The 25,381-nt window shown below is 36.2% G+C and overlaps 1 protein-coding gene across 3 annotated transcripts in view; it reads left to right on the forward strand.

Annotated features, from left to right (window-relative positions):
- Positions 1-25,381, forward strand: part of FRS2 (fibroblast growth factor receptor substrate 2) — a 110,148-nt gene that overhangs the window by 62,572 nt on the left and 22,195 nt on the right. For all 3 annotated transcript variants that reach the window (XM_054580091.1, XM_054580090.1, XM_054580092.1), the window contains one exon: positions 23,109-23,210. The gene's annotated coding sequence lies outside the window, so the exon portion shown is untranslated. The remainder of the gene's footprint in view (positions 1-23,108; positions 23,211-25,381) is intronic.

A 25,381-nucleotide genomic window follows, 5' to 3' on the forward strand; every position in this document is an offset into this window, starting at 1 on the left:
CTCACATCCACTAAAGGTGAAGCCAGTGTTGAGGCTTTTTGAAAGAAGTAATTTATATGTCAGTACAAGTATTTTATAAGATCTTTGGTGGGAACCTCTTGAAGTTGATGCTGACTTGGTATCCTGTGCATTGTTAAATACTCCCCCCACTATTTTTGAAAGTAACAATTCAGAGAATTGGACAAGTAACATAGTCTTTCTCTCTATTTTTTCAAATTTTTGAGTATTTTGTATGACATAGTTATTATTCTCACTAAGTAAAACAGATAGTATTCTCATTTTACAAATGACGAAACCAGTAGTGGAATTAGCTTTAGGTTTTTTTTGTACTAATCTATACTGCCGCCTCATCAACTGATATTTTGTTCTGTATAGAACATATAATTACTAGGATAAATTTAACTTAAATATGTCTAACCAGGAAAAACCTCATTGCCTGAGAAGTCTAAAAAACACGCATACAAACAAAAATATAACCAGTGAATAATGTAGGTGGTAGTTCCTTAACCTTAAGGTTCACTAAAACATTTTTAATTAAACATTAAATTAATATGGATTTTTGTCTACCACAGTTATATAGAAAATTATTTCATAAATATTTTCCATTTACAATGAAGGCCATAAGTTTTAGATGTCTTTGAGTTTTGAATATGCCTATATACTTCCTTAAAGATTAGGTGTCTCATTTTGATGAATGGGAGTACAGAAACCCTTTGTGGGTGTGGAACAAGCAATATGGTCTCATGTATTTTAGAACATGGTAATTCTTTTCCTCCAAATTATTTATCTGTAGTATAAAAATCAGGCAGACTTTTATTATAAACCTGTATATTTTATCCCAAGAGACTTAACTTGTTTCAGGCCCAGCTTTCATTGTATAAGCATAAGTTCAAGATTGGTTTGAGTAATCCAGTGCTATCCTAGGTTATTCTAGGTCTGAAGAATTCTCAGATATGCTAGCCATTTGATTTCAATAACTAATGCATTTGAGACTTTGGAAAGATTGTGAAATTTTACGTGTAGGTGGTGGGATCAGTCCATCGACTCACAGTGTATTGAATAGATTGAAGTTATAGGACTTTGACGTTTAGCAGTGTTTTTGTTGTTCAAAGTTAGGCTGTGATGTTTAAAAAACATCTAACTCTGACTTCTTATTGCATATGAAGGCTTCAGATGTTACAGTTCAATTTAAGAAAATTTGAACTTTGAACAGTGTGGATAGGTTTATCATTTTATAAAAGAATACAGTTATTGCAGATGACTTTATTCTTCACGTTCTACTCTTCCTTAGAATTCCATATGAGCTGCCTTTATTTTATTTTTAGCCACTTACTTTAGATTAAAAAAAAAACAACACACCAAAAATCCCCAAACTCAGAATAGGTTGAAACTCGACCCAGCTTGCCACCACAGAACAAAAGTGCTGATCAAGTTGAATCAACCCCTGTAATGTGTATTGAAAGGAAAACCTCTTCTTTCTCCCCTAATTTGAAGAACAAGCATTTTCCCTGCCAAGAAGGGCTGACTTTAAATGGACCAGCTGTCCATATTAGGAGCATAGGGTTGCTAAGGTGACCGTGGCTGTTTGGAGAAGAATGCAGCTGAGAGGGCAAGTTCTTGATGTGTGAGCTGAGGGAAGGAATGTGGTGTGATTGTGCATCATTCCTCCTAATCACATGCTCACAAAGTGCTGTGTGGGCAGCATGTAGAAACTACAAGTCTGAGTGCTGGAACTTGTGTGGTTAAAATCATTTTATTTTTAATGTGAACCAGAGGCTTCACAGTTCAGATTGAAAATATCTACTTTGTGCTAATGTGTGTGTTTTTGGAGAAAGGAAAGGGTGTTTTGTTGGTGGATGAAATGGAAATAACTTATTTTGCCTGATGGACACATGATTGCATATTATTAAAAAATTACTTTGGGATACATATTTTTACAACTCGTCCATCCCTTTCAGTCTTTTATATATATGTGTGTGTGTATATATATATGTATATAGTTATATATTTAATAATATGTATAGTTAATAGTTTTCCAAGTGGATGATATATTCCTTGTATTATGCCTATTTTCTTGGCACTTTGCATTTCAGAATTATTTGACAGTCCTTCAGAATATGTTTTATTTTTTAAATAGTTCTTAATTCTTTCCAAAGTATATCTTATCTTAGGTATTTCTTCCCTGAAGCATCCAAACAGAGGTTCTGGCTTTTGGTAAAAAATATGATTCAAGGTACAATGGGAATGTTCAAACCAATACCTCACTTATTTGAAGCACTATGTAGATTTTACCGTGGGCATCACCGTTAATATTTGAAATGAGATGCAGACACAGACATTGATATAAATACTTACTGAACCATGAGGTATTTGATTTTTTAAAAAAGTTCTTGTTAACAAATCCCTACAATAATGTCCTGATCTTAAATGAGGGCATAAATGTATACTGTATTTAGGTGGTTAAGTAGTTGTAACATTGGAGGCTCTGTATTACACTAGCATGATATTATTTTTTAATCCTTTGACATGATTGATTTTTGATTAATTTATAAAATAGAGGGAAATTAAAAGATTAAAATAATTTCACCTTTGAATTCAGTTGGTTATTTGTCATTTCTCATGTATATCTTAATAACTTCTGATGGCATTCTCAACTACAAGCTTAATGGTTTTGCCTTTCACATTTTTCTTATATCTGCTAGAAATTGTTTTATTTTAAATTTATTTACTTTTTGGTTATGCTATTACAGTTGTCTGAATTTTTCCACCATTGCCTCCGCTCCACCCAGCACCTATCACTCCCTCTGACAATCACTCTCCTTTGTTCATGTCCATGGGTCATGCATGTAAGTTCTTTGGCTACTCCATTTCCTATACCTGCTCTTAACATCCCCCTGCCTATTCTGTAGCTACCAACTTATACTTCTTAATCCTTTTACCTTTCTCCCATGTCCCAAACCCCCTTCCCTACTGGCTACCATCCCAATGATCTCCATATCTATGATTCTGTTTTTGTTGTGCTTGATGCTTAGTTGTTTTTTTTTTTAGATTCAGTTGATAGCTGTGAATTTATTGCTATTTTAATGTTCATAGTTTTGACCTTATTTTTCTTAAGTAAGTCCCTTTAACATTTCATATAGTAATGGCTTGGTGATGATGAACTCCTTTAGTTTTACGTTGTCTGGGAAGCACTTTATCTGCCCTTCAATTCTAAATGATAGCTTTACTGGATAGAGTAATCTAGGTTGTAGGTCCTTGCGTTTCATCACTTTGAATATCTCTTGCCAATCCCTTCTAACCTGCAGAGTTTCTTTTGAGAAATCAGCTGACAGTCTTATGGGAACTCCCTGTAGGTAACTCTGCTTTTCTCTTGCTGCTTTTAGGATTCTCTCTTTATCTTTAACCTTTGGCATTTTAACTGTGATGTGTCTTGGTGTGGACCTCTTTACATCCATCTTGCTTGAGACTCTCTGTGCTTCCTGGGCTTGCATGTCTATTTCCTTCACCAAAGTAGGGAAGTTTTCTTTCACTATTTTTTCAGATAGGTTTCCAATTTCTTGCTCTTGCTCTTCTCCTTCTGGCACCCATATGAGGTGAATGGTGGACCTCTTAAAGTTGTCCCAGGGGCTGTTTATACTCTCCTCATTTTATTGGAATCTTTTTTTCTTCTTCTTGTTCTGATTGGTTGTTTTTGCTTCCTTATGTTCCAAATCATTGATTTGATTTTCGCTTCATTCATTCTGCTGTTGTTTCCCTGTAAATTTTTCTTTATTTCAAATAGTGTATCCTTTGTTTCTGACTGGGCCTTTTTTATGCTGCTGAGGTCCTCACTAAGTTCCTGGAGCAGCCTTATAAATAGTGTTTTGAACTCTGCATCTGATATCTTGCTTATCTCCATTTTCTTTAGCTCTTTTCCTGGCGTTTTGATCTATTCTTTGATTGGGCCATGTTTCTCTGTCTCCTCATTTGGCAGCCTTCCTGTGTTTGTTTCTATGTATTAGGTAGAGCTGCTTTGACTCTATGTCTTGGTAGTGTGGCCTAATGTAGTAGGTGTCCCTATAGGGTCCAGTGGCACAGCCTCTCCTATCACCCAAGCTGTGTACTTGAAGTATGCCCTTCGTGTAGGCTGGTTGCTGTTGGCAGATCAAAGGGAGGGATTTACCCAGGCCAGTCAGCTGTAAGGACTGGCTGTGATCACTGACCACCAACCTCTGCCCTCTGTGGAGAATCAGCTGTGCAGGGGCAGGGTGGTGGCATTCTGACATGGTCTGTCACTGTTGACTGCACACTGGCTCTGTGGTTTCCCAGGTGGTGCAGGCCAAGGTCAGTCCCCACCTGTGTTTTGCTCAGGGCACCCTGCCTGAACAGTGAAGCACTCTGAGATGGCTGCCACTTGTGCTGGGCTTGCAGATCCCCAGGTAAAGCCAAACTGTGACTCTAATCTGGCTGCTGCTAGGGCTCCCTAGAGTCAGCTGTTGCTTGTTTGATAGGATTTAGGAACCAAGATCAGCATTCTTTTGAAAAAGTAGCTTGGGTAGACCTGTAAGTTTGGTCAGGTAGAGTCTCTGGGATCTCCGAGGTGGGTCACACAGTGTTAGCCATGTTGCTGGAGTTTTAGATATGGCACCAGCCTACTGGCTCTGTTAGGGGGAGGGCTCAGCAAATGGACAATGACCTCTGCTCGCCTTGATGCCAGACACTTCACTCTCTCCCTGTATATCATTGGTGCCCTTCAAGTAGCCATTCTGTTGCTGGAGCCCAGAGGGAGTGGATCTGAGTTAGTGAGTCTGTGTGCAGGTTCCCTAAGAGGAACTGCTTAGGTCTCCAGCAGCCTCCTCCACTGACTCAATCCTCACTGGCTTTCACAGTCAGAAGTTGTGGAGACTTACCTTTCTGGCATTGGAATCCTGGGCTGGGGGGGCCTGGTGTGGGGCTCGGACACCCCAATCCTGAAATATACCTCACGAATTTTGAACCACGTGGGTGTGGGGCCGGCCCATTCCATATCTTTGTCCCCTCCTACCAGTCTGGATGAATGTGGTTTCTTCAATTCCATAGTTGCCAGATTTCCATTGAACTTGATTTCTGACATTCCTGAGTGATGGTTGTTCTACATTTTAGTTGTTAATTTTAATGTGGTTGTGTGAAGAGGTGAACCATGTCTGCCTACATTACCATTTGACCGGAAGCCCTATTTTCATTTATTTGAGAGAGATGAAGTGGGGAGGGAGAGGGAGGTGGGGGGACAAAGAGGGGCAGACTTTGATATGAGAAGCATCTATTGATTGCCTCTCAGATGAGCCCTGACCAGTGTTGGAACCCCCCAACCTAGGTCTGTGCCCTGATTGGGAATCAAACCTGTAACCTTTTGGTGACAGTGCTTCAACCAACTAGCTGCCCAGCGAGGACTACTGTTATCTTTATGATTATAGCCATCCTAGAGGGCATGTGGTGGAATATGTGGATTAGATTTGTATTTCCCTAATGACTAGTGATGTTATATTTTTTTTTCAATCCTCACCTGAGTATATGTTTATTGAAGAAGGGAAAAGGGGGGGGGGGAGAGAGAGAGCGCGCGAGAGAGCGCGAGAGAGCGAGCATGGCACATCAGTGTGAAAGAGAAACATTGGTTGCCTCCCATACGCACCCATACTGGGGATCGAACTGGCAACCTAGGTATGTGCCCTGTCTGGGAATCAAACCTGCAGCCTTTATTGGTGCACCAGGTGATGCTCTGACCAACTGAGTCACTTGGCCAGGGTGATCGTCTTTTCATGTACCTATTGGTCATTCGTATATATTTGGAGAAATGCCTATTCAAATCTGTCCATCTAAAAAATGGGTTATTTGTCTTTTTATTGTTGAATTGTAAGAGTTCTTTATGTTCTGGGTACTAGACTCTTTTAAGATATGATTTCCAAATATTATCTCCCATTCTTGGGATTGTCTTTTTACTTTTTTGATAGTGTCCTTTGAAGCACAAATGCTTCTTTTTTAAAAAAGACTTTATTTATTTTTAGAGATTGGGGAAGGGGAAGAGAAAGAGGGGGAGAGAAACATTGATATGAGAGAGAGTCATCAATTGGTTGCTTCTCGTCCATACCCCAACCCAGGGCCAAACCCACATCCCAAGCATGTGCCCTGTAAGGAATTGAACCGGGGACCTTTTGTTCTTTTTGCTACAACCAGTCAAGGCACAAATGTTTCCTATTTTGATGAAGTCTAGTTTGTATATTTCTTTTTTTTCCTTGTAATTTGATATTATAACAAAGAAACTTTTGCCTAAGTTTAGGTAATGAAGATTTATGTTTTCTTTGGAAAGTTTTATGGTTTTAGCACTTACATTTTGGTCTTTGATCCATTTTGAGTTAATTTTTTTTATAGAGTATGGGGTAGAGGTCCCACGTCATTATTTTTCTATTGGAAATCTAGTTGTTGCAGCGCCATTTGTTGAAGAGACTGTTCTTTTCACATTGAGTTAGTTGTCTAGGCACTCTATTGAAACTCAATTGACTATGAATATATGGGTTTATATCTGGATTCTCAATTTTGTTCTCTTAGATGTATATGTCTTTTCTTATGCCAGTGGCACACTGGGGTGATTTGATGTTTGATGACTGTAGGTTTGTAATAAGTTTTGAATTAGAAAGTGTGAGTCCTTTTTAATAGATTGTATTTTCTAAAAATTTTTTAAAATTTACAAATTTATTTCTGTAAAAGTGTCTTTAATATCCTCTCACTAGTTTAATCTCTACAGCATTTGTAATGATGCTCCCTCCTTTTGTTTCTTTTTCTGTTTTGCTTGATTAATTTTTTCCAGAAATTTATCATTTTGACTACTGTATCAAAGAATGAATTATTGACTCTATTGATCATCTCTGTTGTAAATGTTTCCTATCCTTTTAAGTCCTGCTATTCTACTTCCTCAGAATTTTTAGGGTTTTTATGCTGTCCTTTCAAAAAACCTTTTAAATTTGGATTCTTAGTCTTTTAATTTGCATCCAAGTGTCATCTTGGCTGCCTCCCCACAAATTTTGTTAAGGAATATTCTTGGCATTGTTTATTTTAAAAGTAATTCTTATATGTCCCACGGATTGTTTAGACATGCACACTTAATTTTAAGTATATAACTTTAAAATATTTTGTTACATAGTTTAAATTACTTTTATTATGGTCAGAGACCATAATATTATCACTTGTAGGAACTAACTTTTAAGACCTAGCATATGGCTAGTTTTCATAAGTGCTCCATGTACATTTGTGGAAATTATGCAAACTCCCTGGTTGTTTAGTACAGTGTGCCACATATATGTCCATGACTTTGTTAATTGTTCTCTTCAAATATTCCATATTTGTTTGTCTAAGTTTTGTTTTGGATTTGTGTTTGGTTTTATTTTGGAACTTCTCTATCAGTTTCTGTGCTAAGAAAGACATGTTAATGTCTTTCACCTGATGGTAGGTTTGCTGGTATTCGCCCTGTAGAAGTGTTAATTTTTTTTTGTCTGTTTTATTGATTACTTAAAATTTTAGAATTATTTTATCCTTCTGTTGAATTGAACTTTTTATTATGAAAAGTCTCTCCATAAATTTTTTTTAACCTTCTAATTTTGTTGTTGGCTCTTTTCTTGGATTAATACAGACATTGTAGCTTTCTTTTGGTTAATAGTATTTTCCATCCTTTAGTTTTCACTGGTTCTGTATTTTGGTTCGTGCCTTGTAAATGGTATGGTTGTGTGTTTTGTTCTGAATGACAATTTTTATTTTTTACCTGGAGAATTTTAGTCTGTTTTGATTACTGGTATGTTTAGATTTATTGATCTTTGCATGTGGTCTTTTAATTTGCCCTACTCTACCTCCCTTCCATTCTTCCAGACTTTTGTTATTGAGTTATGTGTGTGACACTTTCATATAGGCACATCTTTTTTTTCTTATTTCATCCCCCCAACACCTTGCACACCTGTACCCTTGTTTGTAAGTTAATATACTCTTTATTCTTTCAGTGGTTACTCTAGTTATTTTAACATGTCCTTTTTAAAAGGAAAGTCTAAGTTAATCAGTATATTTAACCTATTCCTGAGTAATAACTTAAAATTCTCTGATTGTTCTTCTTCCAACCTGTAACACCATAATCTATTACTTTTTTTTTAGTTTTAGCATATTTCTCTCCTGCATATGTACAGATTTTTAGGCAAATTATTGTTTTAGGTAGTCATCTTTATTTACACCTATTTACTATTTTCTTGGTTCATTTTCCCTGTTTGTATCTGAGACTTCCATGTGAGATAATTTTTTTCTATCTGAAGTACATCTTCTAGAATTCCTTTTAGTGAAAGTCTTTGGTGAAAAAAAGATACTGGTTTTTGTTTGTTTTATCTGAAAATGTTTTCATTTCATCCTCATTCTTGAAAGATAATTTCTTTGTGTGTAGAATTCTGTGTTCTCACCACATTGAGGACGTGATTCCAGTCTTTTGACTGCCATTGCTGTACTTCAAAAGTAAAATTGCCCTTCTTTTGTAAATAATCTCTTTTTTCCAAGCTTTTTTTCCCTCCCTTTGGTGTTCTACAATTTTATATATTGTATTGAGATGTTTCTCTTTTTTTTTTCACTTCATTATTTTATTTTATTAATTGTAATCCTACTTGGGATTCTTTGGGCTTCTTTGATCTCAGGATGTCTTTGAGTAATTATGTTAAATTTTTCACCATTATTTCTTTAAATGTTGCCTATTACTTTCTTTATTTTCTCCTTCTTTAAATGACTTTATTTATTTATTTTTAGAGAGAGGGGAAAAGGGGGGAAAAGGGAGGGAAACATCGATGTGTGAGAGAAACATCCATAGGTTACCTCTCATAAGCGTGCTGACTGAATCTACAACCCAGACATGTGCCCTGACTGGGAATCAAACCGGCGACCTTTTGCTTTGTGGAATGATGCCCAACCACCTGAGCCACACCATTCAGGGCTATTTTTTCCTTCTTAAGTGTTCTTTAAGGACTCAGCTCCTTACTTGGGCTTTTGGTGGAGGTCATGGGGCAGCATCTGCAGGTCTAAATCAGGGTGAAGGTGTTTGGTCCTTCTGTGTTTCATGAGAATGATTTTAGACTCTTAATTCTGTGAATGGTACAACTCACACAGTAATGTAGTTCAACTTACAGTTTGTGAACTTCATGTTCATTGGAGACACTGACTTTGAAAATGCCTTTCAGGCCTCTGTTACGTTTCCAATGACGAACTTCTTAATGGCCTTGGGCACATGGATGCAGTTAGTGCACAGACTCATTTAAGTGTTGGCTTGTAGTTACGAATTCTCACTGGAGATGTATTTTTTCTTTCTACCAGCACCAAGGTCAAGCAGGCCAGTTTGCTTGCTGTTACCTTCTGCTAGATGGCTTTACTACTCATTCATATGTACTTTGCAGGTGTAGATATTTGGATTTTTCAGCCATGTGCAAGACTGATTACATTCCCCATATTGGCGGGGGGGGCGGGTCTCAGAATATGTAGCATACCTCCAGCGATCTATAGTTTTCAAAGCAGCGTTGTGGGGTAACATTAAAGTCAAGAGCCACCATCCAGAGTTTCTCTGTACATTTGTGTCAAATTAAGAAGTTTAAAAATATCTTCTAAAGAATTTATTCAACATTTTAGATTCAGGCAGTAGAGCCAGTCTGGGCATCTAACCTACTGTGTTGCCAGAAATGGAAATCCTTGATCCATTTCAAATAAACATCTTTTAGGTAAGGTTTATATAAGAAATATGACACAGAATTTCTTAAAACTCCTGAGACCTGGTTTAGTCTCCGTATGAATTTATTTCTATATTTGATATGCACATTCCCCACATAATAACATAAAATTCAGTTAAAAACTAAGGCTTTCCCAGAAGCAAGAACCCTGTGGGCGCCCACCCCGCCCCCAGCAAGAAGAGTACACCTCATGCTCAGGTGTCGGTTTCAAATACAGTTCTCCAATAAAAGGAACCAGGGCTCCTTGGAGAAATGGTTGATTCTAGAACTGGGGCAAGAAATAAGTAAGATCAGCCTGGAGCATCATGTATTGCCAAAAAGTAAGAAAGTGTTTAACAAACACACCCACACTGATGGGAATGTGTCAAAGGGACATTGCCGCCAACTAAAAAGAGCTCCCAATGGCCAAAGTTGGAATAATTTGAGCAAGAAAGTAAGTAACGGGTAAAGTAGTATTGGATTATAACCCAAAGTATAAAATAAACATCCAAGGCTTCATACTGGTATATAAATGGAGAAAAGACAAATTTTCTGTGCAGAGCTCCAAGTAATTTGTCACTACACCATCTTCAACAAGAGAGAGCATAAGCGCCCACTCCGTAAATGTGGGCTCTGCATAATGACTTCCTTTCAAAGAGTACACTGCTAAGGGGCGGTTGGGAGGAGAAACTTTAGTGGAGAAACCTGACAAACACCAGCTCAGCCAGGTGGTCTGGATTAACATCAACAGTGATACTGATAATGTGCTTTAAGGGATATGATGTGATGAAAATGAAACTCTCTCTGTGGTCTTCTTCCCCAAAACTCATAACCATAGTTTACTCATGAAAAAAAATTAGATGAATTTCAGTAGGGAGACAATCTGAAATCGGTTTTCCCTGAAATGGCTAGTGTCATCAAAAACAAAGAAAACTCAGATACTCCGCAGCTGGGAGGAACCTAAAAAGGTATGATGAATAAATGTAATGTGATATCACAATAGGACAACATTGTGAAAACTAAGGAGATCTGAATAAAGAGTGGACTTTAGTTAATAATGATTTATCTATATTAGTTCATTGTAACAAATGTACCATATATTAAAAGATAGAGTCTCTCAAGTATTTTTTTAAACCCCAAAGTCATATACATCACAACTTTTACCATATTTTTGCTCATTTTTTATTCTTAAATACATACTCCTCCTGGAGCAACCCGGTTTTTAAAAAATCTAGTAATAGCCCTGGCTGAGTGAGTACTTCAGTCAGTTAGATCATTGTCCTGATAGACCAATTTGTTGGGTTCAGTACCTGGTCAGGACACATAGAGGAATCAACCAATGAATGCATAAATAAGTGGAAGAACAGATCAATGTTTCTCTTTCTCTCCTCTCCCCCCTCTCTAAAAATCAATCAATAAAGAAGGAAGGAAGGAAGGAAGGAAGGAAGGAAGGAAGGAAGGAAAGAAGGAAGGAAGGAAGGAAGGAAGGAAATATCTAGGAATATAGGGTAATTTGCTTGAGTATATTGCGTAACTGGTTCTTGCAGACAGGCCTAACATTTATTATTCTGCATTTACTGCCAGCTGAAGTCCTACTCACAAGTGGTAGAAATTTGTGTTTATCATAATCTTAACTATTTTAGCATTTAAAATTTTTAGCCTTCATATCAACCATAATTCTTTTTTAAATAAAGATTTTATTTATTTTTAGAGAGAGAGAAAGGGAGGGAGGAAAAAGGGGGAGAAACATCGATGTGTGAGAAAAACATTGATTGGTTGTCTCTCACACATGCTCCAACCGGAGACCACACCCGCAACCCGGCATGTGCCCTGACCAAGAATCGGACCAGTGACCTTTGCTTTGTGGGACGATGCCCAACCAACTGAGCCACACTGGTCCGGGCCACCCAAAATTCTTGTAAAAAATATTTAGTGTACCTTTAAAAGTATAATTTGTTAACCTAAAAATCCTTTCTTAGTCTTCAATATAATTTTAACACATTTTTAATAATGTAAATAGGGATAATGATTTCAAGGAAGTAATTTCTCTATTTTTCAGGATAATTTTACCTTAGGCACCTGAAAGATGGTTTGGTTTTCTTTTTAATATTCAAGACTCACTAAAACCATATACATGGTGGAGCAAAAGTAGGTTTACAGTTGTGAGTACAGCAAATACAGTTTATTATTTATTAATTATTGTATTTTTTTTCCATATGAACCTACTCAACCTACTTTTGTCTTATCCTGTATTAGGAAATGACATTTATTGCCTGCAACCCAGGTATTTTCTTGGAGTGGGGTAGAGTATGTTCTTGATAGTTTTCCTTACTAACAGACAAACTTAGTTTTGACAAAACAAACATTAATTTGTAGCATTTTAATTTAAAAGTAAAAATGTTCATGCTAGCAAACTCAGTCTTAAACAGATTTAGCCTTATCAACAAAAGAAATTTAAAGCCTTATTTTGTTAACTTTATCTTTGGTTTATTTATAGATAAAAGAAAAAAAAAGATGAGCTCTTCTTTGAATTTTTAAACAGATTTTTGAGTGAATTAGTGCAAAGAAAGAAAATACCTGAAGAAACAAATGTTGTAATAGTTAAACTGTTATTATTTTAGTAGTCTGTGTTTTTCACTTACATAGCCATATCCCTCTTTCAGCTGAAATAACTACCAAATAATTAGACCAAAGAAATACCAAGGAAATAAACCAAAGATGTTGGTGTTGGATTGCATAGGGCAGGTAATTCAAGTGATAGTCAAAGAAAATACTAGTTAATATTAAGCACCTTTAAGGTTAAAAATTAGAAGAACTTAGGGGAAGGGTTAGGATCAGAAATCCAACATAAACAGTAGTCTCAGCTCTAGAGTTCCTCACCTTCACCTAGCCTCATTCTAAGACTGCAGGAACCTAAAAGTGATCTAGCTTAGAGGGAGGGGTACAGGTTGGAAAAAGACTTTTCGGCAGTTGACTTGCCCAAATAGAATCTTTAGACATCACATCTACTGTAATAACTGCAATCCAAATGACATGCTTGGAATCTGTGTAGTATGAAAAGGAGGACATCTGGTGGCTGCTAAGTCTTGTGAATATTCAATACTTGCTCTCTCTGGCAGACACAATGCTTAGAAGCATTGATTGTAAGAAAAGTTTGGTGTACTACATGCTAAATTTCAAAGCATTTTACACGAAATAGCTGTCAGTGTTCAGGTAAATCTGAGTGATAATTTTAAGCTTCATTTTTTAAAGTAATCAATAACTATTAAGTAGCATGTTAATTACTAATAATGTAAGATTATTTGGTTGCAGTTTTATTGATAAGTTTTGGCATTGCAGAAGTTCAGGGACAAGGTTTATCAATAAGTATGCTGCTGTTTTGAAACATTATCTAATACTAAGGTATTTTTTTCATTTAACTAAGACTTACTGAGCATTTAATGTGTTTGGCATGCCAGGCACTAGGGATATAGCAGTGAAGAACATAGAGTCTTTGCCTCAGTGGAGTTTACATTTGGTAGCTATGGGGTAGAGAGACAGGGACTCAAAAAATAAAGTCAATATATAGTGTGTCAGTTGGTAATAAGTCATTTGGAGAATAATACAGCAGTGTATGAGGAAAAGGAGTACTGTTACAGGGTAGCAGTCTGCCCATTTCATACAAGGTGCTCGGGGGAGTCCTCTAATAAATTGGTTTGTGAGCAAAGATCTGAAGCAAGTGAGGGTGCGAGCTCTGTGGCTGTCTGGCAGAAGAGTGTTCCATGTAGAACAACAGTTGCAAGGGATCTGAGGTAGAATCATGCATAGTGTATTCAGAAACAGCAGGGAGGCCAGTGTGGCTGAAATAGAGTGCGGAGGTGGGAGTTGTAAAGTATTAATCCATGAGCTCAGTAGTGGACCAGGAAGGCAAGAAGTGATACCAAAATATTTAGGACCTTGTAGTCCAGGCCATTAAAAAGTCTTTAATTTTTACTTTCAGGGGAATAGGGTGCTATACAAGATTTTGTCAGGAAAAATTGTGAACGACTTTGAAATGGGCAAAAAATGGTGAATGAGTGTCCTGTTTTGTTCATCCATTGGATCTATCTCTATCTCATTTCTTTGAGTTACTTTATGGTTTTGTAATTTGTAGAAAACTTAAAAATGCACTTGAGTCTTATCCATAGCAGTGCAAATGAATTGTGTCCAGTGGAATACAATTGATTATTGCTCTGTGAATAAAAAACTGTTTTACATCTATTTGTAAATTTATTTCAGAATTCCTCATTCTCTATGTAGGTGTGGTTCTTGGAACTCTCCTTTGAACCAGTTGTACATCTCAATGGTTCCCTTATTAATCAATGAGTTAAATAGTATCTTTGACATGTGCTTATTTTACCATGTTTCTCAGAGTCATGATTTTTACCATTTAAAAATATATCCAATGCAGTAACACTTTTTAGCAGAAATACTCTGGTTGCTCTGTTGAGAAAAGGCTGGAGGAGGACAGGAGCAGAGGCAGGAGCCTTCCGTCAATCAGAAGGCTATTGCAGAAATTCAGACAAGAAATGATGGTAGCTTGGAACTGAGAAGTGATGGTGGAGATGGTAAGCCGCTGTTGGATTGGGATATATTTTTAAGAGAGATCTGAAAGGATTTATAGATTGGAAATGGAATATGAGAGTGAGGTGTTACGGATGACTGCAAGATTTTTGAGGTATTAATCTTAGTAATATTTACAATTAATTCCTTTCTTTTATCCATTTTTGTGTTGGTAATTTTTTCATTCTTAGGAATTTAGTTTGACAAGAAATGTAAAAGGACTCATTCTGGCTCTTTTCTCATGTGGTATTTTTCTATAGTAGTCATAAGTACAATATATAATTACTGTATATGAAAACATGAGGAACAATTATGAGTCCGGATTCTGGCAGAAAACAGAACACAAACAGTGTTAAAAGAATTTAATGAAGGGATTATTTACAGAGTTTAGGCAGGTTAAAAGGAAACCAGCAAACAGTGATGACCAGGCTGACTAGTAACAACAGGAGCTGTTACCACCTTGGTCCGAAAGGGACAGGGGAAGGGGAAGTGATCACCTGGACCAGCAAGAGCTATAGGTATAGGAGAGGGTTGCCTGATAGGAGCCGTCAGTAGAGAAGCTTCAGTAAGGAACGGGGCCACAGCCAACCTGGTCTGCTGGTGCTCCGTGCAAGCCGGGCTCCTGGAGCACAGAGCAGGGCGGCTCTGGAGGACCAAACGGAAAATATCCAGCAAGGCAAATAATTTTTATACACTGTCATAAAGCAAACATAAAAACAAACAAACATAAGACCAAGTAAACAAATAAACATAAAAACAAACAAGCGAATGAACAAACTGATGTATGTGAACTTTAAAATGAAAAGAAAGAACATAATTTTTCAGTAGTAAAATTTGTATTGTAAAAACTCAGCTGGGTAGGTTTTAATGACATGGAATAGAAGTCTTACAGCTAAAATCAGTCATAAAGGCTTTTATATCAAGTTAAGTGTTTTACTTTGAACTCACAAGGTTATAAAAATCTCTTTATCTTTTTTATGTGTTTTACTTAGAATTAATTTAATTTTAAAAACTTTATACAACCATTACTTTATATTTCTGAGTATTTAAAAGCTTTTTTTGTTGTGTCTTTCCCTTTGTTCTTTTTAATGCAAAGTTATTTGAGATTTAGTTTGGTCCTTGAAATTTACTTCAGTGAGTCATCTCGTCCAGTTTCTTAACCAGTAGTGAAATCTAGTGAACTCAACATTTAAGGGGAACTCAGTTCTTTGTTAGATAGACAGAAGTCTATTTTATTCACATAAATGTCCATGGTTTGGTCTAACTTCTGTTTTAGGAGCAAGCAAGTCAAGTTATTCCATAAAACAGAGAAATCTGAGAACAGATGACTCTTCTGTCCTCTTTTTAACTGCTCAAAATATTTTTCTCCAAACTAACTTTCTATTGTTTCCGCGATCTTACCTTGCTAATTAGACACTGTTCTTATCCAATATCACTTTGAATCACTCTCTTCCTTAGATTTCTGTGATACCACACTCTTGGGATTTACTTCCTGCTTCTTGGGCAGTACCTATTCAGTTTCCTTTGTGGGCTTCTCTTCCTCTGCAGTTCCTTTACTTTTTTCTTTTCTTTTCTTTCCCTCTTTCTTTCTTTCTTTCTTTCTTTCTTTCTTTCTTTCTTTCTTTCTTTCTTTCTTTCTTTCTTTCTTTCTTTCCTTTTCTTTTCTTTTCTTTCTTTTTTTTTTTTTTGCAGTTCCTTTAAATGTTGGTGTCCATAAGTTTCTGTAGGTTTTACTTTTCTTCTCATCGGGCAATCGCATCTTGTCTCATGCCTTGCATCTATCTGTAAGCTGATGACTCTCGGGTCCATATCTCCAACTCAGATCTTTGTCCCACCTTTGTAACTATATGTCAGTTTGCCTGTTGACCATTTTCTTACATGTATATCTTACAGGTACCGTAGTGCATTCAAAACTGAGCTTACTTGCTTCTCTAAGCCTTGTGCCCTTCTGTCCCCTAGCTCAGTAAGTGTACTGTCACCTAAATGGCAGTTGTGGGTATATTCCTCGACTCCTGCCCCTCTTCCCAGTCTAGTTAATACTGGCTGTTATTAATACCAGTAACTTCTAAATATTGCTCTAATTTATCCTCTTCATCTTCATTGTTTACTACCCTAATTAGGATTTCCCCTGTTGTTATCACTGCAGCAGCCTTCAAACCTAGCAAACAAAGGAGGTGTAGTAGTGGTGGTGGTGCTTTTTACTTACTGGTGAGGAAACAGATTCAGAAAGGTTAGATAAGAGGACAGACCTCTCTAATCCTGAGGCCCCTGATACTTTCACTGTGTCATGCTGCCTTGCTGGAATTATCTGAAATAGATACGGCCTTCTACTGGAAGAATTTAGAATGCTAAAAACAAAGCGTTTTATTTTAGATTCTAACGTGCTGTTTTAAAACACATTTAGATAGTAGAGCTGTAATAGGCCATTTATAAATTATATCAGAATTAAAATCTTACCGTAGCCACATCCCACCTCCTTTTTAGCAGCGTTAACAGTTTCAGAGAATTCAAATTTGGAATTTGCATGTGAAAGTTAAAAATTTTAAAGGTTTGCTGAGAATAGTTTATGTACATGATTTTATGCAACTAATATTCTTTGTAGCCAACTATTGAATTCAGGTCAGGTTTTGGGAGGTTTTTTTTGTGGTGGTTATTTAAAAGGGTTTAAAGTAGATAGCTTTTTAGTTAGTACTGGTGCAGAAACAATTTGGAAGTGGGACAGAGTAAAATTTCTTCTTAGAAATTCCATAGTAAGTTTCCATAGTGATTTCTTGTATTAACATTTGTCTTTTTTTTTTTTTAAGGAAAGAAGGAAATGTTTTCACTGTGGCTTTCAAGTAATGTTTTATTATAAGTTGTGCTCAGAGGGACTGGCCCCAGTGACCTTATATGTACTTTTAAATATAGCTCTTCAGAATTACCTTTACCATAGATGATTGATGTCCTAGGTTTAAGATCAATATAAATCTGAAGGAAAACAAACCATGACAACGTTAGGTTTTGGCAAAGGACTTTGACAAAGTACACATTGTCTTTGTCAAAGAGGTAGACAGGGAAACTAAAAATTCCAAATTCGGCTTCTAGTCAAATTTTCATTAAATTTTTTTTTTTTTTTTTTTTTTTTTTTACTTTATTTCTCCATTTGAAGAATGGAGAAAATACTTCTCAACAGCCTACACTACAAGATTGTTTTCTAGACAAATATTCATCATGGCTCAGAACATTAACTCTCATGCGTTCTAGTATCCTGTCTCTTGGTTGTAACTATCTTATAACCTCTGGTAAGGAAAAGGAAATGATATTTTTTACCTCCTTTCATTAGTAGTATTTGTGTCGAGTTGATAGTTTTCATTGACTGTGCCATGTTTCATTGATCTAAGAGACATTTTTTTCCCATTTTATTCACTAAAATGTGGGCATATCAGTCAGTGGTGTGTCATAGTTTAATTGGTAACTCATATACTTTAGTGGTATATAAAATATTAGCTTTAAAATCAGCTGTGTCTCAGCTTTGATGAAAAGGAATATATATCTCCTTCAGTATTCAAAATAATAACAACAACAGTAACAATAGAGTGGACTCCATTCTTGAGGATTATGCTTTTGGTAAGCCTCCACTTTCTTAAGCACAGCCAAGAACTGGAAAGTAAGCAAAGAAGGCTTCTGGTGCTTAAAATTGTTGTTATGAAGCTCATAAAGTAAAGATTATGAACTTTAACATAAAGTATTTTGTCTCTGAGTACAGGGCCTTATTTTGCAACTAATTTTAATAGGCTTGCGTATCTGATTACAGAGTCTATAAGGGGTCAAAAGATAAACTAAAAATAAAAACAAACACAACAAAAAACACACGTGCATGTTTATTAAGTGACAGTTCTGGGACCTGCTATACTATCAGCTGAGAATGAAGGTGACCAACAAAGTAAGAATTAAAAATTATTTTAAAAAAACAAACATAAAACCCAGAACTGGCCACATAGCCCTGTTTCACTAGAGGCAAACAGCCTGATGACACACATAAATCACCCTGATGACAGTTTGGAAAAGATTCTTTATCAAAATGCAGTCTGTCTGATGCCACTGGCACATTTTTTAAGGACAAAATGTGCTTTATTTTCTCATTCTGATTGGGGAACATTTGCTGTTGATTAATTATCCCCTCTTATGGCTTAATGGAGTTTCCCTAGGACATATTTTGTCCTGCAAATGTTAGGGGGAAAAACAACAAAGAAAAACTTTTTGATACTCACCTGTCAAACATCTGAAAAAGGGTCAGAGTCTGTAATCCCAGTGGTGTCTAGAACCTTGTTGCTCAATGGTACCGGAGTGCCATTTTTAGGCCTGAGGGCTAAGGACTTGGGTATAGGTTGTTACGAAGGTGTTAGAGAAGAAAGACATAAGTAGAGGAGAAAAACTGAAAGAACAGACTGTGGTACTGGGGGAGTGTTTCTAGAAGCTCTCAGTGGGCAGTTGTGCACCAGATGCCCAACTGCATTATTTTTGTTTGGAAAAAACCCAGACTATGTATATCCATAAATTCTTAGCATTAGGGGGGCCTTTCAGGACATTCCCCTAAGGCATGTGAATTCTGAGAATAACTTTGCTGACTGTGAGCACCTTGAGCCTAAGAGTGGATGTTAAGTTCTGTGCATTGGCTGATTTCCAGCATTTACTAATTAGGTTTTGCCTTCTTAAATTCTCCTGGCAATTTCCCTTGGCCACACTCTGCCCTAACCTGTTTTGTATGCAGTCTGCCTTTGGGCTCTGCTTAGACATTTATAGCATTTCTTTCTAAAGAAGTCTTTAATAAAATATTGATTTGTATATTCTTTAACTAATAATTTGTTGATTATAAAAGCAATTCACACTCAACAGAAAATATAAATAAAAAAATGCCTTTCAGATTATCACCAAGTGAACCGATGTTAACATTTTAGTATGTTTTAGTCTAGTTTTTTTCCCCCTGAGTTTGTGTATTTTGTGTAGGGATAGAAGAAAGATAAGTGTGAAGGCTATTTTTCTTTTTTGTTTTAAAGATTTTATTTATTTTTAGAAAGGGGAAGGGAGGGAGAAAAAGAGGGAGAGAAACATCAATGTGTGGTTTCCTCTCATGTGTCCCCTACTGGGGACCTGGCCTTCAACCCAGGCATGTGCCCTGACTGGGAGTCGACCCTTTGGTTTGCAGTCTGACACTCAGTCCACTGAGCCACACCAGCCAGGGTTGTTTTTCTTTTCAATAAGAATTCCTCTCAAATGTGGTACTGGTTACTAATAGTAATTTTTTAAGTAAGTTTTTTTCAGAACAATTTTAGAATCACAGAAAAATTAGGAAGCTAGTACAGAGATTATTATGTACCTAATGTTAACCACGCACAACTATGGTGCATTTGTCAAAACTAAGACATTAACTCAGGTATAATATTATTAACTAAACCATAGGCTTTATTTGGATTTTGCCAGTTTTTCCACTAATGTTCTTTTTCTGTTCCAGGATCCAGTTCAGAATACCATATTGCATTTTGGCCTTTTTTTTTCTCTATTTAACTTTATATCATGACCATTTTTTAATTTATTAAATATTCTTCTTTTTTTTAAAGATTTTATTTATTTTTTAGAGAGAGGGGAGGGCAGGGAGAAAGAGAGGGAGAGAAGCATCAATGTGTGGTTGTCTCTCACTTGCCCCCAACTGGGACCTGACCTGCAACCTAGGCATGTACCCAGACTGGGAATCAAACGTGTGACTCTTTGGTTTGCAAGCCGGCACTCAACCCACTGAACCACAACAGCCAGGGCTATTAAATATTCTTTAAGCAATGCTTATTAATGGCCTCATAAAAGTACATCAAACGGATAGGTGCACTCTGATGTAAATATTTCTGGTTAACTTTTTGGGGGACATTTTGTGAGGGTAGGAAGTGTTAAAAACCACACGCATGCATTGAACATTTTTAGTAGTGGTGTATTTGAATCAGGTAAGTTTGCTAGTTTGTAACAATTTTTAATATATTGCTCTAAAAGTAGAAACTAAATAGTATTTTTTTGAGAATATGTTTAAGAGCATTTTAGATTGAGTTAAATGTGGAAACTGATGAGATATTAGTGAATGACTTGTTTTGAGGGTTACAGTTGCTTGGCATTTGGCTTATTTTGTGCAGATTGTGTGTATTGACACAGTTAATATTTAGGCTTTTAATATGCGCCTAGTAAGGAGCATGATAACCATCTGAGCTTGGAAGTACAGATTTGTGGTATATTCTACTTATCAACTTGTACATTAGGTTTTGCAAATTACCCTTTTTTTGCTTTTTTGTTATCTTTAATTGTTTATTTAGTTCTAGGTTAAGCATATTACATAAAAAGTGAAAATGCCTGGTGATTTTCTTGCATGTCTTGTATTGTTTTGTTGATTGTTACTGAATACATTGTATATTTATTAAACACGAAGTTTAAGGTCAGTGATCTGCATTTAGTGTTTTGTTGTTTTAAAGAATAAAGCCATGAAGCCAACCATTTTCTGAGAACTATTAGGTACCATTCTGAGGAAAATACTGTAAAATTCTTTTTTGGGATCTACTGTGGCTCAGTTTAGTAAAACCTCATAAGTTAAATAGTATGCTAGAGTTCAGTCCTTGCTAGTAAACGAGTGTCTAATAATAAATTTATGAACTAGAGATTTATTATAGGGTTAAGTAATCATTTGTTAATTTGACACAATTGTATGGATTAATATATAGAAATAATAACTGAGTTGAAGAATACAAACATGGGATTCTGATGTAAAATACTTACAAAAAATTGAGTGCACTGTCTTTGTAAGATAAATATATTCATTGCAATTTTCAGAATTAATGATAAATGCTTTCTGGAGAATGCTTGTACTTTCTTCTGCTGTCTTAAACAATTACTTGTCTTTTTATGGTGCAGTCTGAATTTTTAGTGGTGAGAGCTCCATGATCTGTCATATAGAATGTTTATCACTTTGATGTTGCTGGAGGATAATATTTGATTTCCTTGTCATATTTTAATATCATGACATAAAGCACTGAACTAGGAGTTTCTTTGAGAGTTCCCAAGGCTGATGATTTTTTTCCCCCTATGATTGAAGGTGCTGGGAGCCTTGCCATCAGCACTGATTACATTATTGAATTAGCTAAGGTGGGGTGACTCATCTGCTGGGTTTGCACATCTGTAGGTTTTTTTTAATATCTCAGGGCAGAGATTATGGGTACTCTGACTTAATTGTGTAAATTTCATCACAAGGGGTTCTAGATATAAGTATGTTCCAAGGTTAGAAATGACTCTAGGATTGAATTAAGGCAGAGATGTGTTTTATACCACTTTCCATTTTAGCACAGTTTTATCAGTGTTTGATAAGTACACATAGTTGTTGATTAATAGATTGGTAGATGGTAGATAAAGATACAGATACAACCTTGGCAGGGTAGCTCAGTTGGTTGTTGTCCCATACACCAAAAAAAAGTTAAAGGTTCGATACCTAGTTGGGGCCTGTAAGGGAGACAACCAATTAATGTTTCTCTCTGACACAGAAGTGAGTCTCTCTTTCTCTCTCCCTCTCTCTCTCTCCTCCCACTTCCCCATCTCTCCATCTCCTCCCTCTCTCCCTCCACCCCTCCCTCCCTCCCCCCTTTCCTCTCTAAAATCAATGAACATATTCTCCAATGACAATTTTTTAAAAATTTGAAAGAAAAAGATATAGATACAGGTATAGATTCTTTTATTTCAGTTTCTAAAAGTCAAAATGCATAATTGAAAGTGACTTTGTCAAATTCATTGTGAAATACAAAGTTAAAGTGGGTGACTTTTTCTAGGTCTGGAAGGGGTATCTAAGGTTTAAGTCATTCTACAATGACACTCGCTGCAGGTACAGATGCTGTTGGGAGAATGTTCATGTTTATAGATGGATGCTGTTACTTTCATGTCAAATTTTGGGCATCATAGATAATAAAACACCATTAGTTTTATTCTTAGGAATTGGATGTTTTTGTATGTACTCTAGATTTTCTGCCTCTAGGAGAAAGTATTTGGTAGGACAGGGGTGTCTTTAAGATTATAAAGGAAAATGTGAACAGCCCTCAGTAGTGCAAACTGGCTCTTCATGAAATCGAATGAGCCTACCCTGCACGCCTATCTCCTAATGTTTTCCCTTGTGTTACCTGCCTTTCAGTTATAAGGAACTACTTGCTGCTTTTGGAACAGGCCATGTTCTTTCATACTTTTGTGTTTTTGCATGCAGTTGTCTTGGTCTGGATTGCCCTTGCCCTAGCAAACTCCAGTCTGCCTTTCAGGACTTGACTTAGAGGTCACCTTTCCCAGGAATCCTCTCGTCACTTCTCTCTTTCCTTCTGCTCTGAGTTAAATGTTGTGATGGCACCAGTGCATGGGTCAGCAACTTTGCCATGTATTAATTTTCTTGTCTGCCTCCTTCACTGAAGAGTAAGCTCCTTGTATCAGGGAATGCATATCTTGATCTCTAGCATTTAACTCAGTGCCTGGCAAAGAGATTTAGTGCTCAGAAAATACTTGTTGAATACTTCAATGTGTATATGAAGAAATGAATGAACTCATTTTTTATTCTCTCCTTAATCTTCGTAGCTTCTACAAATTACTTTAAGTAATAACCTTGTTGTAATTTTTAACAACTATGTCTGAAATAAAGAAATGTTACTTTATTAATATTTTAGATTTATCCATAAGAAAGTGAATTAATGGCAGTTTAAATACATGTATGCATGTCCTTAATCTCTGTTGATTACCCTGGTTTTAACTTGTCTCTTACAGAGAAAACAGACATGAGAGGAATCTCATTTAAATTACAGTGCAAGGAATTTAGATTAGACAAAGACTTTCCAGAAGATAAAGTACCACATATTGAAGTGATTTGTAAGTACTCTAATTGATTTTTTTTTGTTTTTTTGAGAGTTCAAAAAGTGTGGTGTGGATGAAGGGTTACGAATTGCAACCTGGTTCACAAACATTGCCCTTTAGTACAATAAAATACCTACAAGAAGAAAAACCTATTTAGTAATACGCAGATGCAACTATATTCATAGATAGATGCTTAAAAATAATTAGATACTTTTTTTTGGTTTTGTGTGTACATTTGTACTTTAAATTTTTAGCTAACAAGGAAGCTATGTGGCAGGTGTCCTTACCTTTCTCAGAATGGTTCTCATTTAGGTGATTAGCAGAATATAGTGACAGACCTCCCTCCTTACCTTTTTAAAAAATTTCTTTTCCTTAGAATAATGTAAATATAATGAAAAATCCTTAGCAGTGTTAAGAATAATCTGAACACTAGTGCATATCAATAAAAAAAGACCTACCCAATAGTTTAAGAACAGCATAGCAAGACGATTGACACAAAGAACAGGTTTTTGAATGCCATTCTCTTGATTGTTTGAATGTAATTAAATATGGCAGTTAGCTATGCCCAAAATTTAGAGTTATATTATTAAGTTTCTAACTGTAGAACTTCTGTAGTTATAGGCCAAATTCACCCTCAGTGCTAGTGAACTGAAAGAGCAAATACACCTTCCTGAGCACCAAATTTATAATCACACTTATGAATAGAGTTCAGTGTTCTCTTTGCTTGTCAGTCTGCAAAAATCATATTGGAATAATTTAGGATAGTTTTACTAAATTTATTAATGTAACTCTTGTTATGAGGATGGTGCTTAAGTTTTAGGAATCTGTGTGTATAGTGCAAAAGGCTTCTTTGTGATTTAAGAGGCAGATTTTACTGGTAGTGATAATATAATAATACCTTGTCTTTTTAAACACTATATATTTTTCTAAATGTCTTCATAGCCTGAAATTATTTTGTTTTTATAATACCTCTGTGAAATAGATGTTCAAATCTCATTAATGAGGACATTGAGGGACAGAAAGGTTGATCAGCTGCCAAAGGCTTACAACATTGTTTTAAGATAAATCATCATCATTAGTTTACTAAGTGCTTACTATATGCTAGGCACTATTTTAAGATTTTTACATGTATTAATTATTAAGAGTCAGATCTGGATTTAACTCTGGTTCTTCCTCTTATCAGCTATTGACTTTGGGAAAACTGCCTAACTTCTTCAAGGCTTGGTTTCCTCATTTGGAACTTGGAAATAATGGCAGTGCCTACCTTGTAGGGTGATTGTATGGACTGAGATAATCCAGATAAATCTGTGTCTGGCACACAGGGCTTTAAAATCGGGTTACTGTTGAAAAATAAGGTGCTAGTAGATAGTATTTAGTATAATTTTTAGCTTCTCGATGATTATTCTGTTACAGTCATTGTGTTCTTGCGCATAGAATCATAGTAAATGCTGCTATACATACCTATTTTGTAGAAAAATATCCGCGTTACAATAAGATCATAGATCCATATAGTGGTTATCGCTACCTCTGCCCTTTCACTATTTCCCAATCACCTTTTGGTTCTAAGCCTTCTCCTAGCAGGAAGAACCCTAAGGAAGTTAAGCAGTCACGGAGAGTATCTAAGGTATCTGCGTTCCAAAGCGAGTGGCAGGACATCTGCAGTCCATTGCGTTGTCTTCATTCCAAGTGTATTGTGGTATATCAGTTATTTGGAATCCAAACGTGTCTTCTTGTAGAAAGTATCCTTTTAAATAAGGAACATACATTCTTTTAATCCCTGTTACAATTAACATGCTGGATATTGGTACATAAAAACAAGCAAAAACTCCACAGTACTTTGGCAGTGCCAATATTCAAAGTATTTAAAACAATAAAACTGAATATATATTGATCCTCACAAAAAGGTCTGGAGAGGAGTCTGGGAAGATGATGCAGTAGGAAGCATCAGGAATATGTCTCTCCACCTAGGTAACAGTTGCACTGCCAGAATCTGGTGTAATTATTCTAGAACTCTGTGGTTATTGAATATTTGCAGCTTCCAGGAGAAAAGACTTAGATGTAAAATTGCACTTCATTTTAGTCAGTTTCAGCTTTCAACACAGTTATCAGCCACCCCTCATCTACTCCCAGCCCTGGACACCTTACACACAGTTTGTAGGAGCCAGGATAGGACAAAAGGACCCTCT

Source organism: Pteronotus mesoamericanus, unplaced genomic scaffold, assembly GCF_021234165.1.
Source record: "Pteronotus mesoamericanus isolate MK-2021 breed Mesoamerican mustached bat unplaced genomic scaffold, CSHL_Meso_final contig_56, whole genome shotgun sequence".
Lineage (NCBI taxonomy): Eukaryota > Metazoa > Chordata > Mammalia > Chiroptera > Mormoopidae > Pteronotus > Pteronotus mesoamericanus.